This window comes from Sylvia atricapilla, chromosome 2, assembly GCF_009819655.1.
Source record: "Sylvia atricapilla isolate bSylAtr1 chromosome 2, bSylAtr1.pri, whole genome shotgun sequence".
In the NCBI taxonomy this organism is placed as follows: Eukaryota; Metazoa; Chordata; class Aves; order Passeriformes; family Sylviidae; genus Sylvia; species Sylvia atricapilla.
In genome coordinates this window covers 52,037,125-52,055,562 of record NC_089141.1, presented here as the reverse complement: position 1 = coordinate 52,055,562, position 18,438 = coordinate 52,037,125, and the positions used below count along the sequence as shown (strand labels likewise).

Below are 18,438 nucleotides of genomic sequence, written 5' to 3'. Positions count from 1 at the left end.
GACAAAATGTACAAAGGGGAAAGCTGGGATTAAAGATCAGATAACAAATAGCAAGCTTTTCTTTTCAGTGTTTACATTCAAATTCCCTAATATCATGAAAGATATAAAGAGCAAGTAAAGAAAAATATGCCACGTCCAACACAGGGAAGTGAGAAATGGATGTCTTTTAGGACTAAAGCTGCAACCAGGGTTGAGGGAAATGTTTTGGCCATTCAATATATATGCAAAAAACCCAAAAAAACCCAGAAAACCAAAAAACCAACACCACCCCCCCTGAAAAAAACAGATTTGGGTTCTTGAATCTGCCGGCAAAATTTGTTTTGAACTCATCAAATTATTTCGGCTAAAAAACAGCTGATTCCTTAAAAAAATTGAAAGGTTGTTTTCTAAATAAAATGTATTCTTGTTTCCAAAATGGTATTTTGCATATAAAAGTATCTAACTTTAAATACAGGGATTAAATTGCACTTTAAAATTAATAATTTTTCACTCAAAATGATTTTGTTCCTGTTCATTGTCATTTGTCAATGGACTGAAGAACAGATTATTTGTACAGATCTAGATACAATATGAGCTATGGATAATTTTTAAGTAGCTCTTAATTCAGCCCTGTTCTAGTAATATAATTGTAAATCTTCTCCTGAGTCAGAGCATAGATACATCTGGCTGGGCTAACTCTTCTACCCTTTCCAGTTCTCTAAAATCCTACCATCAGAGTAGCTCTGTTGACTTGCTTAACCACTTTGGTGCTGCCTTCTCAAGCAGATAAATTATCAGTTCCACTAGTTGTGTGAAAGCTGTTTCCTGTATGATGTGGGGACTGGGAATGAGATGATTGCAGTAGTCAAAAAAATGTTATGTGCTGCATAATGTGCAGCGATGTGCACTGCATCCTGTTGGATCCATCAGAGACCAGAATAGCTGGATTTGCTTATGGGGGTTTTGTTTGGTAAAGAGGTGATAGTGTCATCTATTGGTAGGTTAGATAGCCTGATGTGGTGGGTAGAAAGCTCTGAGAAAGACACTGCCAAAGCATTTAGGACAGACTTTTATGGCTCTGCTCTGCTACATGAAGCTTGAGGTAGTGGGGAAGAAGAAAGAGGAAGGCGAAGACATCCCCACAGTAATTTCCTGGTGCTTCTCTGGCTAATCTCATCCAGTCAAAATGGGGAAAGCCTTCTGATGGATGCAGTGGGAGAAAACACAGTGTAAGCTCCTCCTGCCAGTTACCCTAACTCTGTGTATTTAAGGTGGCCAAGATCTAGAGCCGATCCTTTACAGAGTGTAAGCACTGCTGGTAGCAGGAAATCCCCAGTTCTCCCTGGTAGCATAAAAATGAAATTAATGGCCAGCTCTTGCATAGCTCTGTGAGGGGCTGAAGACTTCGTAGTTTTCATTCAGTTATCCATACATGGGCAGCCCAAAACTGTCTTTAAAATACCTAATATGAATGGAATTATTTTCATGTATTGCTTTAATTTTTTTTAAAACTTCCTTTTTATTACATGCTGACAGAAAAATCCAATATATAATCCACTGACAGCCAGTGAGCGCCAGAGCCCGAGAAGTCATCTTACAAAGAAGGATTTGCAATTTTGTATTTCCATCAAGCGTGCTAGAATAATAAGTCAGCTGCCACAAGCTTTGGAAAACTGGCTGGAATTGGACCTCCTGCAGCAAATTGTAATTAAGATTGTAGAAATTTCCCTTTTTGGGGCTTGGTTTACAGAATATAAGGTCTTGATATTTTTTATAAGCTTCCAGTATGGTTCACTACATAAGGCACAGCAGGGTAAATGAGAGAGGTAGAATTACCTCCTCTCTTCCCTTCACCCCAGGAGGTAGATTGTCCCAACAGAGTTCTCTATCAGAAGGGAAAGCTCAGAGTGTCTCCTGAGGAACTGGCAATCACACTCCCTTGACCCAGTCTGTGCGAGTACAGTGTGTGCTAGCTGCTTTGCCCTAATCAAGTGGGGTCCTAAGAAGAGATTGGTAGATGAAGCATCCAACTGTGTCAGTTCAGGAACCGTTTCCTTTGGATCAGGAGTCAGGATGGGTTTGGGATGAAGGCATAGTAGTTCCTGCTCCTTGGAAACCTCAGCAGTACTCTTAGCTCTGCCCTGATCTGTTTCACTGTAAGCATGTTATGCAGCTCAAAATTTGCCTCTCGGACACTAAGTAATTTGTCTTCCCATCAGTGCCACCAGGAAAACATATTCTTTGCCTGGGTAAGAAGCAAATGTAGACAATGTAAGGCCAAAATAGAAAGTGCAAAAACTGAGCTACACCCCAGTCCATGGATTCTTAATTTCTTTAAAACAGGCATGAATTATGTGTGTGGAAGATGTCTTCTACTACTGCGCAAATGACTATGGCCAGTTCATACATAGTCAACCATTTTCAGGGTGGAGAGATTGCTTTGAAACTGATCTGCCAGGATGGAGAGTGAAGTGGAAAAGGAAAAGAGGAAGGATATTATATTTGTCTGCTGTATGCTGCTGAACCACTCAGTATTTCTCTGTCTGGTGCAGTGTGGGTCGTGTGAAAAAACAATAACCTGGCCCTAAAATCCTGTAGAGTCCTTTTTGTCTGCAGTTGTAGATTTTTTTCTTGAACAAATACTTGCTGCTTGGGAAAACATGCTGTTAAACATGAGGCCATTTGAAGCAAAAGCATAGATCTTTTAAGTGCCAGCAAAAAGGGCTGCAAATTATTTCTGGGATCTCCTTCTCCTTCCAAGCTAAAGTGACCTGGCCAGAGGGACTGGCGGGCCTGTCTTCTCTGCCTGTCTTCAGGAGCAGGCTGGAGTCCCACGTATCTGTGTCGGTGGCAGATCTGAGAGCTGGGCAGGCACAGGGGGCATTTGCCTCTGCCTGTTGTCCAGCTAGCCGCCCTTTAACCCTTTTGTGGAAAAAGATGATGGGCTAACCTACTTAACAACATCTGGCCTACAGGCTACCAGCTGAACCATTCTGGAAATATCATAACTTAAGTTCTTTTAGGATTAATATGTCATATTGGCTGGACTTGTGCATCTCCATATTTATAATTCAATCAGCATGTATTGTTAGAGGACTTTTCAACATTTAACCTTCAGCATTTCAACTCAAAGTGTAGACTTGTTTTGTAAAAGAATGCTTTTCTCTTTCAAGCTTTATAAAGTAAAAGAGGTATAAGAGTCCTGCAGAGTAATACAGGGTTAAAGAAAACATTTGGCTTTAAAACATGAAAAACATCTCAGATAGACAGAGGGCCAAGCTCTAGTCTTATTTCCAGGGAATCAGAGAAGAGCAGAGCAGAGTTTGCTTCATTAGAGTTGGAGCCCACCTGGGTTCTGCAGCTGTGTGTGGAGCTGTAGCTTGCCAAGGTGGGACTTGCGGGCTCTCTTAAATGCTGTTAATGAGCTGCCTGTGCCACATCGACTGCGTGCATTGAGAATATCCACATCAGGAGTGAAGGCAGCCTTCACACCAGCTTGGCAAAGGCCACTTGACCACACCAGCAAACCCCTCCTGTATGCTCTGCTTGGGGCACTGAATCCAAGTGCAAGGAGCCAGTGAGCTTTGCAGCACCCAGGGTCAGGCCCACCTCCAGGTTTCAGCACCCTTTCAGATGGTTTGTGCTGTGCCCGAGCTCCTTGCAGTCGCCAGGGAGTGGCACTGCCGGCACCATTTGCAGAAGGAGCAGTGGAGCGGGCTTGTCACACCTCGGTATTCACAGGCTGGAAATAGAACAAGCTCACACCACTCCCACACAGGCACGCATTACACAGCCTAACAAAAATATCTGTACTTTCCGCGATGACTCCAATCGTTTTTAATGCCACTGACTCTCAGTCATGTGCTCTGCTATTACCTCAGGAAGACACCCAACACGTGTTGAGCTGGCACTGCTGGCTGGTATGACCTGGTGTCAGCCACGCCGCGTGCAGCTATGGGCAGCTCGGTTTGCTTGTGATGCCTGGGAAAAGCTTGCCATGGTCACCACAGGCCATGTCTCTGTTCTAAATCCTTTTCTCTAATGAGTGTAAAGCTGAGCCCACGTCCCCTTGCCGAATCCTGCTGTGTCGGTGACCTAAAACGAGCAGGGACTACTCCCATGAGTTAGTGTTGCTGGAATCGATTGTACATCACAAATATATCCCCACAGCTTACTGCCAGTTTTCTCTGTCTTGAAGTTTGACTTGAATTCAGACATATGGCTTTAAAATTTCCAAACAGCGATCACCAGCTACACTGTAGGAAGGAGATTTCATTCCCTGTCCCCATTAGTCAACCGTGAGCTTTCCTGTGCTAAAACCTACTCAGGAAATGCTGCAAACAAAAGAGGTAAATAGTTCTCAGCATTCCTTGTTGCTTGGAAGGAGTTAAGCTGTTCTCAACAGACTGATCGAGTTTTTCTGGCATTATCCCATTAGCTTAAGTCATTGCTGATGACTTCACCCTCCTGGTGACATCAGCCTCTAATCTTGTGAAGGTGAATTCATGTGAGATTGTTTCAAAACAATTACTCCCTGAATTGTCGGTCATTTCAATTGATATATGGATGCAACATTCACTTTTGCAGGTTGTAGCTTCTCTTATGCAGTGTGTGCACACATTTTCCATCTTGTATTTCAGCATGTGTGTGTTACACACTGGTACTGCCTTAGATCAGCAGGAGAATGTGCTTGTTTTAAATGCAAAAGTAAAAGAAACAAACAAAAATCAACCCACTGATATCACTATTTTTATAGGTATGATTAAGATTTCTCTTCAGTCATATATGTGGTTTGTTTGATTCCCTCTGGATGCTGCCTCCTTCTCTGTCTTTTCTGGAATATTCTGCTTTGTCTTTGCTTAGGAGTGCTCTGGCCATTTCAGATTCTCCTGCTTTTACCCATACATGGGGAAAAATGTAGATGATAAACACCCAGAATAGTTACTTAATAAATCACAATTTTTAATAACATTGGATATATTTTTCTCACCCCATACCCAGTTAAATATAGATAAAAGTGCATGAAGATGATAGATCAGGTCTTAAAATATTTTCTGTTTTTCTCTTTCCTCTGAAGAAGTGACTCAGTGGAACACAGAGACACAGCCGACACTTGTAAGAAGTGGTTTTAATAAGAGGAGACAAGTCATCATCCCAGCTGTGCAATCCTTGCTGAAGTCAAAGGGCTGGAAAAGAAAGGCCCCATTTGTCCTTAGGAGCAGCACACACATGTATACCGAAGGAGGATAGTGATGTATTTAGACTAGAAGTTCCCCAGACCTAAACGAGACATTTGTTTGCTTAGCTTCATTGTTCTTCTCTTCTCTCAGCACTTGTCCTCAGCTGGCTGCAGCAATCCCTGTGGAGCTCTGCAGCAGCATCTACCTTGAGGCCAGGGGAAAGAAAGTTCCTGCTCCCCAAAACCTCTCACGCTCCCAACTGCTGGCAGAAAACCTCTCTGAGCTGCCCTGTACAAGCTGGCCACAGCCAGGGGGGTGACAGGGCACAGGGTGGCACCAAAGGCAGGACGACTCAGACACTGTTGTCTCTGTCTGTCGTATTGTGAGGAGACTTCTTAATGTGACTAATAGCTCTTGGCATTGAGCTGTAGCTCCTGAAGTGCAGAGCTGGCATGTCCATGCGCTAATGTTTAAAGTAATGTGTCAGAAAAGTTTTATAGTAGCAGCACAGTATTGTTGGGGGAGAAGAAGCCTGTTTAAATAAAGCCAATAAAATTCTACTATCATCACTTTTCTCTCTTTATTGTTGAGAGGGTGGAAATGACTAAAGTTTTTATTTGGTGTTAGCAGTGTGATGCTAGATTTTTTTCCACATTTGGAAGTGAACAAGGTAGTGATAAAAAAATCATTAAAAAATGAGCCGGTTGTCCTCAGCTCCTGGACACTTCAGAGGGGCTCAGCCAAAGAGACAGAAAACTTAGTATAGGCAACCAAAAAGGAATTTTTTTCTCCTTACAAAATAAACCCTGTTGTGCTACTCCTTTAGGAAGGAAATTGAGTTTCTGGATGACTCGCAAATGCTTTGCTCATTGTAGTGGCCTGTATGTTTCCTGAATACCCAGATCTGATTTAGATTAGGGCCTTTTGGGCGGGTGTGTGTGGGGGGGCAAAGGACTGGCTAAATAAGAGGAAATTTGTAGTTTTAGTCCAAGGTCCAAGCACTGTTACCAATTACATGTGTATAAGCTATATGAGACGGACTGCATCTGCCTTAGCTATAGTTAAAGTTGTACAGTGTTCCATCCTTTTCCTATGCCCTTTCCTCCCCTTTCAGAGGGAGGTGAAGTAAGAAAAACAAATAACAAAGTGTCTCTCCGAACTGCTCTCCATGGTTTAAACCTGTATCAGGGTTAGATAAAATCTCTAGAATTTAAGGCAAGTGAAAAATTGGAAGGAGAAATTGGATTGGCAAGTACTGCTTAAACTGTGGTTATTGTGTCTGGCATTCACGTGGTTTTGCAGTGAAGCAAAGAAAAGCAGAAAAGTTAAAGGTGAAAGCAGAAAATCCTTTCTTGCATTAAACTCCAGGGAAAATGGCAGCTTTCCCACTGTGCCAGCTTCTTGATAACTACTCCCACAATGCCTGGTATCTGAAAACTAATGGTAACACATCCCTCAGTAGCAGGCCAAAATATTGAAGGTGTGATTTGCACCAAACTGTGATGATGCAATCTTTTTGGTGCTGGGAGCTGAGGAGAGGTTAGGGAATGGGGCCAGGGTGGTTCTGCAAGGGTGATGCACAGGTCTGTATGCCAGGCATTTCTGGGCCATGGTGTTCTTCCCGTGCACACAGTGGCTGTTTCATCACAAAGAAGGTAATCAGCTGTTGGAGCTGCTGGAGGGCTGGGATGGTGGGTCAGTCACTTTCCACTTCCATATCCTGATAGTTCTTCTCTTCTGTCTGAAAGAGCATATCACACCCAGTTTTCCTTCTCTGCCTGCTTCTTCAGAGATTGATGAGATGCAAGGAAGCAAAGGGCACAGCCCTTGTAATGTGCCCAACAGTTTTGAATAGGGTTTCCTCTGTGATTTGCTTTTGCGTTTACTGTGTGGCTACCAGATCATGCCCTCTGCTTTTGTCTTATGTAAAGAAATTCCATTTTATTCACTAAAAAATCCCAAAGCCAGCATGCAAAAGACCAGCTCCATACAGCAGGCTGTGGTTTGTTCTGCCTTTACTAGTAGGGCAAAAATCCATTGCCTTTAAAGGTCCACCTTCTTTTCCCACTATGTACCAGGTCTATGTAAATCTTTTGGTACTGGGTATGCTGAAGTTTGGCATTGACATAGGAACCTCAAGTATTCAAAGGCACATTCAAAAGAAACACAAACACTCTCCAAAAGAACAAAAAAATAATTCATCTTTGCAATAGCTGTTCTGCCACAGCATCCACATTAAATAAAGTATTGGAGCTATCCTCATGGAATACTACATGGACCTGGAGCCTCCACAAACAAAAGTAGTCTAGAAACTTTAGCACCATCTTTAAGAGAGGTTTCTTAGACAAATTCCAGTGTCTGTGACTGCCTGTGTCACAAAAGGATTTAATTAATATTGCAGAGCCTAAATTAGTGCCTAATTCTTGGACTGCAGTCTTACTTTTTTGAACACTCCCTACGCATCCCACTTTACCAAGAGGAGTCTGCTTTTCAAGTTGGTGCCCTTGGACAGTGTCAGGTTGCAGAAATGCTGATGAGCTCTGAAAAAGTTTGGTTTCTTTGGAAAAGACCTCTCATATCTCACTGTGGCACGAGGTTTTAAAATTTCACCTGGTATTTTCCTATGCTTACAGAAAAAGCAATTCCTCATTGAGGTACAAGAAACTGTGGCAGCATGGTTAACCACAAGCAGCTATTTATGTGTATTGATTTCAAGGGAAATTTGTTGCTTTCATCACGTGTTGATGGGACTGAAGGCTTAGGAGAATTCAGTGCTGTGGACATTGTGGTATAGCAGAGTTCTGTATCAAGATTGTGATAGCCAGAACACATTACATTATGAGATCCAGGGATGGGTTTTGTAACCCCCCCTCCCATTCTGTTCTCTGCCTTTTCCCTCTTGGGATGCTTCTGTGGCAATATGGAACAGCCCATCATTATCTACCATTTTTCAGCTGCCGGATCTAGACTCGAATTGCCAGTCAGGTACGAGATGTGAGTGGTCAAGTACAAGTAAAGTGGTCTCTGGATTTTGTAAGACCAGTGGAGTTCACTGTGAGCTGCAGAGAGTTCTTCTTGACTACATTTTATGTTGTCTCTTAACAATATTTTGCTAGAAGCCAAAAACTTCAGGTGGGCACTGTATATTCGCTGTGAGATGTGTAACCTGCTCTTTGTGGGCAGATGTGCATGGATCTGGAGAACAGAGCTAGAGAATAAGGTATGAATTTTTTTCCCATTTCCAAGTGAAGCTCTTGTTTTCAGATAATAATGGAAATTCATGCAGTTGAGTGACTAAGCAATAATAGCTAAGATATCTATGTTCTAATCCAAAGGCAGTCAAAATCTGTGACTCTTGAAGGGCTTTAGAGTGGGCTGCTGAAGTGCAGATAGATAAAATACAGATAAAGTATGATATATGTATATTATGAAGGGGTGTGGTTTCAATACTGTGCATGAGCTCACTGTTGACTAAAGGACTGTATGAATAACAATTAATTTCCTTCGCTTGCCTAAGACAAAAATACTTTGCAAACAATGTCTTCTGCATGTCTGCTACAATGTTCAGTGGAGCTAGAGACTGTATCCCTGTGTTAGAGGAACACAGCCAAAAAATGTATTATCTTGTTTTGTAGAGCCCACTTTCTCCAGGAAGAAATAAATTGAGCAGGACAGCTACACTGGGAAATATAAGACATACAGCTAAGTACTTTCCATATGAGGTTTTGAAAATTCTTTCTAAAGGACAGCACCTCCTAGCTTCATTTTAAAAAACAGAGTGTGTTGGATACAGAGTATTTTAATAAATTGCACAAGTTCATGGAGTGAACTTGCAGTTGCAGGAATGGGGTCCTCAGATATATTTTTTTGGGCTTTGTTCATTTGGGTGGATGACCTCTGAGTCAAAATGTAATGATGATGGAGAGGTCCACCAGGCTCAGCTGTTTTCCTTTTTGCTTTCTTCTCACTTCCTTTGGACAATGGCACATCCATGGGGCTTTCCATCCTCCTCACCCACACCCATTCCCTGGCTGAGATGACGCAGAAAGAAAGGCAGCAACAAAAAAAGGCACCAGCTGAAGGGATGAATAAATGGTCTCATATGGCACAGGAACCTTCCCTACCCAAGCTGCCTCTGTTTTGGTGTATTCATTTATTGCAAGATACACATTGCCACAGTGAAATAATCTTTTGTTTCTGTGGAAGAAGCCACTGAGCTGGCTACCCTCTGTGACGTGAGGATCAGATGCTCTTCCCTTCTGCCTGTCCATCAGGGATGGATTTAGACCTTCCTGTGATTAGGCAATAGTTTTTGTCTGGGTGAAGATAATCCTGTTGTTTCTTTCCTAGTTACCTCATCTAGCACCCCTCAGAAGTTGCTCTAATAGCATTGGAAATTAAAATCCTTCATGTCTTCCCCTAGCAGACATATCACTGGCTAGAAGAAACTTTCTTAACTTCTGCATTAAGTCAGCTTGAGCTGAGGGCAAAACTGAAGAAATATTGATGAAAGATATCTTAGAGATGATGTGGATAACACAATGTTCTTCAACTTAAAAATATAGTCCTAGTGATGGAAAAGGATTTACTATGTGGATTCCTTTCTTCTGTTGGGAATGACACCAGGAACTCCCAATCTACTACTTATAAAGAATGCAGATAAGATATTAAATATCACTTCTCTGTCATTTATGAGCCATCTGGATAAGAGGAAAGGGAAGGAAAATGATTAACTGAAGTCCTGAAAGTGTAAGGCTGGCTTAGAGCCCCAGCTGTGTCCTGTACCCACTTCAACTCAATGCAGGGGAAATCTGAAGAGGGCTGTCAAGCTGTTAAGAAACAGCCTTCCCACAGAGCAGAAGAGACAGAGAATGAGCAGGGTCTGAAAATCTTACCAAATATGTCCAAATATTTGAAATAAGCTCAAACATTCAATGGCTGCTTAGCCATACCTTTTACATTCAGCCCACAACAATTAGTGTAAATGGAACTCTGATTTATATAGAGGAAGAAAATAAATTTGGAGAAGTCAAACTTGTCTTTTTAATGTCTTCTAGATTTTCCCTATTTCTTTATAAGGTTTGATTAATGGTTTTTCATTGTTGAATGTCAATGAACATTGAACTTGTGCTTAGCACATCGCTATGGATAGCAGTGAAATGACAAAGAACAGAATAGAAGTACATATATTTCAGATGTAATGGATGTCTTGTCCAAAATTTTACTGGACTCTGTAATATCTTTTCCATACCTCAGCCTTATACATTTTTCTGTAAAATAACTGCAGAGACGGAAAGAGCATTAAGGCAGCTTTTTATGAACCTGGCCTTGTATTTCTTTGAAAAACTGCTCTGTGTACTTATATGCGTGAGTGACCAAGGCAGGCATTGGCTGCTGTACATGGCACTGGTGAGGCCACACCTTGAGCACCGTGTTCAGTTTTGGCTCCCTCACTAAAAAAGGACATAGGGGTGCTGGAGCATGTCTTGAGAAGGGCAATGGTGTTGGGGAAGGGTCCGGAGCACAAGCCTGATGAGGAGCTACTGAAGGAACTGGGGTTATTTAGCCTAGAGAGAAAAAAAGGCTCAGGAGGACCATATTGCTCCCTACAACTACCTAAAAGGAGGTACCCACAGAACCCATGATTTCTCTGGGGAATTTGAATCCTCAAATGTTAGAACAGTGCCATAGATATTTGGGGAAGTGTTGGGTTGGTCATGTTTGTCCATTAGGTCCTAGAAAAATTGACAAGTCATGAGTAAACTGAAAGCACAGTTTTATTAATGTAGGAGGAAAACTAGAAGTGCAAGAAATTATGAGGATAAGGACATAATAAAAATAGAGAAAAGAGAAAGTCAAGTAGGACCTAAATTATTGTTACATAATCCCACAAATGAAGTGCTTCTTTGCAGAGGTGCCATTGCCTGTGCCATTCTGTGATGTTACCTCATCCCGTGTTATCACCTACAACAAAGATCCAGTATGAGGCAATATTTCCTTATTTTCTATGATGGATTCAAAGGAATGATGCTGTGACATGAGACTGTAGAAACACGGCTAAAAACTCAGCTTTTAGTTTAAACCAAGAGAGATGTATAACAGCCTCTAACTTCCTCAGCCTACAGTCTCATACCTCTCACAAAGCAAACCAGATTTCCTGATGCGGTGGGCTGACTTTGGCTGGACACCACCAAGTCGCTCTATCATACTCTGCCCTTAGCAGGAAGGAGGAGAAGGAAGAAAGTAAGATGGAAAAAAATTTATTGGTTAAGATAAAGGCAGTTTAATAAAAGCCAAAGCAAAGGTTGTATGCAGAAGCAAAGGAATACAGGAGATTTATTCTCTGCTTCCAATAAGCAGGCGATGCCCAACCACTTCCTGGGAAGTAGGTCTTCACCATGTGCCCTGATTGCCCTGTAAGACAGAGCACTGTAATAATGAATGCCCTGCCTCCTTCTCCTCCTCTCTTTTAGTTTTTATTGCCGAGCCAATGTCACATGATATAGAATATCTCTGGTGGTTTGGGGTCAGCTGTCCTGGCTGTGTCTGTTCCCAAGATCTTGCCACTCCCAGCCTACTGATGGGAGGCAGAATGTTGGAGAGACAGCGCTGATGCTGTGCCAGCACTGCTCAGCAGAAGCCAAAACACTGGTGTGTTATCAACACCTTTTCAGTTACAAATAGAAAGCACAGCCCTGTGAGGATACCATGGGAAAATGCACTCCATTTCAGCCAGACCCAATGTACCTGATCCAACTGTCCCTTGGTAATAAATGTAACTGATCCTTTCCAAGAGGTGTTGTCTTCAAACAAGTGCAGTAGGAGCCAATTGTCACATTTGCCCTGTTAATTAGTGATCAGTGACTGAGATGGCAGTAACCAAACTCTTCAAAGAAATGCACTTGGATTCCAGAGCCATGACACTTTTCATAGATTTCACAGAGATTATGCTCAATCTCCTGTTCATCACTGACACATTTTAATCACTTTCCAGGATGAGAAGGAATAGTCCTCTTGTCAAAACTCAGTGCTGTTGGAAGAGAATGGGAAGCTTCTTGTCTGCTGTGATTGTACAGCTTAAGGTTGATGGGTATTGGTGCACTGCGCCAGGGGAAGCAGGGAGAGCAAACTTCTCTCAGCATGGCCAGAGGAAATCCTGTCCAGTCCTCAAAGCTGTTGAGCCAAAGCCTATGAAGGCACTTGATAAATACAAGTGAAGTTTGAAGGAGGAGATTTAGTTGTGGTTGTTATCCTAATGTGGAGCTAATGATTGCTATCCTTATGTACATCACAAGAATCCTCAATCTCCAGAAGGGATGGGTGAGAGAGAAAAGCTTACATCCACTGGTACAAAATAAGTTGTCACAGCCATCACAGATTGGAGAGTTTCTACATAAAACTGAAACAAAGCATATCGGCAAGTTTCCTAAAAGTGATATCCTGTCTCACTTAAAGGCTCTAAATCACCGTGGGACCATGACCTTTGACGATTATGTGACAGTGTGTGTTGCATCACAACACTTAATGCTGAATTATTAACCCAGGAACATGATTCTGAGATGCCTGTCAAAAAATATTTCTTAATTTCTTTAACAGACATAGGTATATCTGGAATAACAGGACTGATTCTGGAGCCAAAGCTCTAATGATAAATTTTGAGAGGAAGGTCCATGGCTCTTTGTGAAGGTGAGTGCATTAATTCTTTAACACACAAGTTTATTATTTTGTACACTAATGAAGTGGATGAGATGCTGGAGTTGCAAGTCTTCTGGTTAGTCCATTAGTTATGAGATCCTTACAAAGGGAACACTTGGCAGGCCTGTGGCTAAGATGACACTATGATGCAGAAATGAAGCAAATCTGGGATTGCTCAAGAGAAAAAGGGATTTCAAGGTTGTTATATAGACTACATGGATGAGAAGGTTTTTAAAACTAAAAAGAACACAAATGGTTAAAGAAGGAGCTGTTTCTGCAAGAGCTGAGTTTTTAATAAGACATTTGATTCTTGCAAAGTCACTCAGTTTGTGAGTATGCTAACATGCTGGAATTTCAATGTCTTTTTGATTTTACTAATAAAGTGTGTTAAATGTATTTCCTGTTGTTCCTCCTGTGTAAGCATATGCCACTTTCTATGGTGACTGTTAACTTTCATGTGACTGTTTTGAAGTATTCATTACACTGAAGACCAAAATATTTAATGGATCACTTGTTATCTAACACTCATCACCTTCTCTAATAAACTGCTGTGATGTTCTGTCTTGATTTTTGCAAGCTGTTTGGGTATATTTGAGCACATTTAAGATTTGAAAACCCTCTAAAAATAAAGCACTGTTTTCAAGGAATGCCGTTCAGAAAGCAGTATTTTCTGATGGTTCCTAAAAACGTATCAGGGATGCTAATTTCAGCAAGAAATAAATGTATTTTTGACTTGGTTTCCTGGGCTGTTTGGGCTGTGCCCAGCAGCTCTTCAAGAGGAATCTCTTTAAAATTCTGAGTCTGTTAAGAGTTTAATGTAGGAGTTTTCAAGTGTGGCTGGTGGATACTATGGTTTTACCCAAAGTAATGCAGGGGCTAGGTGAGGAAATGAGGTAAGCAAGGCTTCATGCCACCCATTGCTTTTCCTGGAGTCTGTAATTTCCTAAAGGCTTCCTAAAGCTTGTTGGAAGTTGAACTTCATTTTTGTGACACATCCCACCTACCTCCTGTGTCCTACAGATATTTCTCATGTGGCGTGGAAGATGAATGGCTTGTAGTAGCTCTTGCAATAGGTTTTTAGAGATTTTTATGCCACCAATTGCATGAAGGCCAAGGAAAGACCAAGGAAAGGCTGAGAATCTGGAAAACAGGGGAATATTTTTTAAACTATTACCAGTGTGAGTGCTGACCAGCATTACTGCTGCAATGATTATAAATTGAACTAAAAGAGGCAAAAACAATGTTAAAAGGAAATTGAATTGTAATCACTTCTCATACTGTAACAACTAAATTGCCCATTGGTATAACAACTAATACAAAATGTTTTTAAGGACAGCTCAGGTTGTTTTTTAGAGGTGGTGGGCTGGATTCCTCTCACATATCTTCATCTGACAGTAATGCTAAAAGAAAAATACTTACCAGTGTTTGTTGGCACTTCACAAGGGCCACTCCCATAATGCTGGTGTTTCAGTGAATCCATTCTTTTGAAAACACCAGTTTTCTATGTGAACTTCCTATTTATTATTCTGTTAGAATGCCAAAGTGCATTGATGAGGACTGACATGATTTCAGATAAAAAATAATACTGCTGTAATTCAGGTTAGTAAAACCAAATTTTTAAAAATAATTTTTCATTGTATTCTGAATTAGTTCTATCAAAGATGAAAATAGTAGGGAGAATTTCCTCCTGTATAATGGACCACAGGGGATTTCCTTTTCCTATCTGCAAGAGCAAATTCTCTGGTGTATGTGAAATGCAGAATAATAAGGGAATTCAGAGTGCAGAAGAGGAAAGAGTCACAGAAGACCTGTATTATGGCTCCCACAAAATACTACTACAGCATATTTTTTCCCATGATTTCTTTAATTATTTTTCCCCCCCAGGACTTGCTTTTTGCTAGAATAAAATGAATTTGACTTGTACTGTTATTGCTATAAATATTGACTTCTAGGTTTGATCAGGAGGCTGGATCCCTACTGGTTTCAAAGACAACAAATATGTGATCTGCATGAATTTTGCTGCAGATAATTTTAAAATTTATCTGCACTGTTGTACATTTTAGAAGAGGTGTTTCACAATGATGTGATGAAAGCACAGCTCTATGTTTCTCAATAAAGTCTGAATATCACAGAAGAATTTTCCCCCATAATCTTAGGAAGCTGAGGCAGCGACACTGAAGAGACATGACTTCATAATTTGTGTCTCACCTCCCTAAGCTGACACTCTCCTTCCTTTATAGCCAAGTTTTTCCCACTTGGAAAGAGATTAAGGTTTGTGATGACCATCTACTGCTGTTTTCTTTATCCCTGAGTCTCTTTGTGTGATGTTCCCACATGATTGCTTAGTATATATCCCCTGCCTATGGCTCTGACTGTTAAATTGTCATTTTTATTCTGAGGGCGTGCTTTCTTTAAATACTGGAAGAAAAGCTCTCCTCCTTATACATCCTATAACTCTTTCAGCTCTGCTGCTGGTACCAGTCTCAGTGGTCTCTTCAGTGCCTGCTTTGTGCTCTGTCTTCTCTGCCTCTTTCTTGGTTATCCTTTAAGAATGGAGTAACTTCCAACACTTTTTTTTTTTTTTTTCTTTTTTTTTTTTTTTTTTTCCCTGAGAAGACTCCATCTTATTTAACTGCACACTAAAATTCCAGTGCTGGCAGGCCTGTGAAGAGCTCACAAGCACAGATGGTGGGTTCCCCCTTTTTGTGTCTGTTCTGCAGGGAAGGAAGATGGGAGGAGAAAATTTCCCTTTAGTCCTGGCTTTGGCACAGCAGCAGGTGTGCCGTCAAAGCTGACAAACAGCAGACAGGGCAAAGTATTAAGATGGTATTCAGAAAACCTGGTTTCAATCCTTGGCTCAGTTTCCAGTACAACAGGTATGAAATTTTCCTTCCTCTCTAAGGTGTTGTGAGAGTAAAACCAAGTTAATAATTGTGGATTGCTGGCGTCTGTGGGGTGATGGGCAGACTGTGGTTTTCCAGCTCTGTGCTTAAAACTGCCACAGAACAGATCTGTGTGTTGGGTTTGGGTGCTGTCCTGTGAGCAGCAGATATAGGAAGCAGCTCACTGCCCCAGTGGGTGTTCTTGAGAGGACATTTGGGCGCCTACATGGTGCAAGAACGTGCAAAGGACAGAAATGTGGCCTCCAAGCTTAGCTTTCCTGCTGCTAGTCCACTTCTGAACTTGAACATCTGCAAGAATTTGCAGCCACAAGCAAGACGCAAGACTAAAGAACACTTTGGGTTTCTGGGTTAGAAGATACATATTTTTTTTTGGAAGTTCAAAGAAAGGCTTAAATAATTTTTGTTAGGAGGGAAAAGCCCCCTAATTAAATTCTTACTGCAGAGTTTAAAATTTTTCTTCCTTTTATAAACTGTGCTAGAAACAGGGTAACTCCTCCACCCCTGATAAATAGCAGCAGATGTAACTCAATAGACTTCAAACAATTCCAAAGCCTTTGACAGGACAAACAACACTAACATACTTTCCAGTCTCGACCATCAAATAAAGTGTTTACAAATTAGGAACTAATGGCCATCGCTTTTCTTCTTTAAAGTACAACAGAAAAAGAAACAAAAACAATCAAACTTGAAATTATCAAATCTGTCATTGAACCTTAATTAGCTCTGGCTCTTTGACACTCTAAAACCTACATGAAGAAAAATAATGCTTTTTTTTTGTATGCAACAAATTAATGTTTACAAAATGCAGTGTGGTATGAAATCCTCTATTCTCTCAGCATGCAGGCCACATAGCAACCAGGGTTTCAGTCTCAGTTGGTGATTCCAGTTGAATAACTGGAACAGTGCACCATGTGAGCACAACCAGCCACAAATGGCAAAATGCTGAACAATGTCTCAGCTTCAGGGCACTGTCTCCAGGGCTTTTTGTTCAGGCCTATGGCTTTTAGTGCCCCTGTGTAAGTGTTTGCATAGCAATGCTGCTGGGCTAAATACAGAGATGAATTTGCAAATTACAAATGGGAGAAATGGACTCAATTTTATGCTTTGCAAAGCCCTGGGGAACTTAACAGTTATCTTTACATTTAAAAATTTCTTTCTTTTTCTGAAGTGAATTACCCTTCAATTTGTCAAATTAGTGCAATACCAAATGAAATTAGTTAATGATCAGAACAAACGGGATCTAGAATTCTACCAGTGAACCAAATTATGCAAGTGACATATTATGTTGCATCTTCTCCCATATGAAATGCAAATAGAGAGGAACTGGCCTGAGACTGTGTTTAGTACTTCTGATTTCCCTAGAAAATTGTCTGTATACAAACTTGGTCACTCCTGATCGTGCCAGGATTTAGTTAGCAAATGAAATAAATCTCAAGCATGTGACTTCATTGATTCAATGGATCTTAATTGATTTGATTAGTATCATGTACTATTTATCCTCCCTTTCTTGGCTGTCAGGATTTTCCTCTTTGCTTTATTGACCAACATCACATTATTTCCTATTTTTTTTTTTGCTATACAGTGCACATGTCTTTTACCCAAGGAAATGAAACAAAACTCCTTGCTATAGAAAGAAGGCTCTGTCTCCATGCTTCCCATTTGAAGGTCCCATATGCCAAATTAAACCTTTCTTTTCATCTTGATGATTATTTTTTTGTTAAAGGTGGAGACGTCCAGAGCATGCAGACTGAGCTATAGAATGGATGTTGGACCTGCACTAGCAGAAGACTCATTGTTCAAGTCATGTTGGTACAGCTTGAGCAAACACTCAAAGCAGCTGGTCAGCTCCAGGTGGATTTCATCTCCAGTCAACCATTACATGCAACCCTGCTTCCAATGCCTTACCTCCCTCTGCCCATGTCCTATGCCTATTAGAATTCTTTTCCAGAAATTCTCATTCTTATTTTCCATCTTCTTTTGAGCAGCTAGATTGTGTGGCTGTTTATTCTTTGGCAGGAGAAGTGCTTTATTCCTCCCTACCATCTTCTGGAGAATAACAAATTACAGCAGAATCCCAAAGGTCTCCCCTTCCCTTCAGTCCAGTTCCCTGTTTTTTATTTCAATGGGGAAAGGCAGAGCAGAGAGAAATGGAGAATGTGAAAGCAAAACCATACTTGCTTCTGAAAACAAAAATCAATCAACCAACAAACCAACCAAAAAAAAATCCTTTTGAAATCAAGATAAAATTACTTTTACGTATCTGTACAGAAAAATAATTTAGTAGCATTTCAATAAAGACAATTTTCTGTTCTCAGTGAAGTCTACTCTTTAGCTTTGGAAAGTGTTTTATTTAACTTTTTTATTTTTTTTTAATCATCAAGTACTAAACATGTTTGCTCTTTTCTCATATCTTCTGACAGCTTTAAGCCAGCTTTTTCTTCTGGCAGTTGAAGCTCTGTCTGTGTTAATCCATGAAATGTGCTTGGGTCTGACCCTCAGGAGGCCAAACACACAGTGCATGGGCAGGCAGAGGAGCTCAGCACTCAGAGCAGGGTGGCTGCCTGTGGACCACCCACTCCTTGACACCCTCTGGCTTCCAAACAGTGCCTGGAAGCTGCAGGGGGACACTCTAACCGGTGCTGGCCCAAACTGTGCTGTAATTGGGTCACTCCACAGCTTAA

The 18,438-nt window shown here is 41.1% G+C and overlaps 1 protein-coding gene across 1 annotated transcript in view; it reads left to right on the top strand.

The window, feature by feature from the left end:
• TRIM13 (tripartite motif containing 13) overlaps positions 1 to 17,527 on the top strand; it is a 212,133-nt gene extending 194,606 nt beyond the window's left edge. Inside the window, exon 3 of the mRNA XM_066313248.1 lies at positions 17,516 to 17,527. The gene's annotated coding sequence lies outside the window, so the exon portion shown is untranslated. The remainder of the gene's footprint in view (positions 1 to 17,515) is intronic.
• Positions 17,528 to 18,438: the final 911 nt, after the last annotated feature.